Genomic DNA, 350 nt, shown 5'->3' with positions numbered 1-350 from the left:
TTTCACTTTTATGAAATTTTATAGATTTGATTGACCGTTTAATACGATATTTTCAGACTAATTTTTGGTGCACTCGATTTAACCCAACGGTCACAAAGAATTTTTTTCAAAAATTTCCCCTTTCTCCAACGGTCATGAACAGTGATTTTTATCTATAAATACAACTCATTTTCACTCCATTTCATCATCCAAAACATTTCATCTTCTCTCAAAAAAAAAAAAAAAAAAATTTCAAATCGCTCTCCTCTGATTTTTCATTTCAAGAAAGATGATTTGTGCACTTTTGTTTTTATGTGCCATTTTTATTTGTGTTTCTATTTATGGTTTATTCGTTGGAGAATTTACTCCGA

The sequence above is a fragment of the Brassica oleracea genome, unplaced genomic scaffold (assembly GCF_000695525.1).
Source record: "Brassica oleracea var. oleracea cultivar TO1000 unplaced genomic scaffold, BOL UnpScaffold00898, whole genome shotgun sequence".
NCBI classification, from domain to species: domain Eukaryota; kingdom Viridiplantae; phylum Streptophyta; class Magnoliopsida; order Brassicales; family Brassicaceae; genus Brassica; species Brassica oleracea.
The sequence above is the reverse complement of the archived record's forward strand: the minus strand, read 5'-3'. Positions refer to the sequence as shown.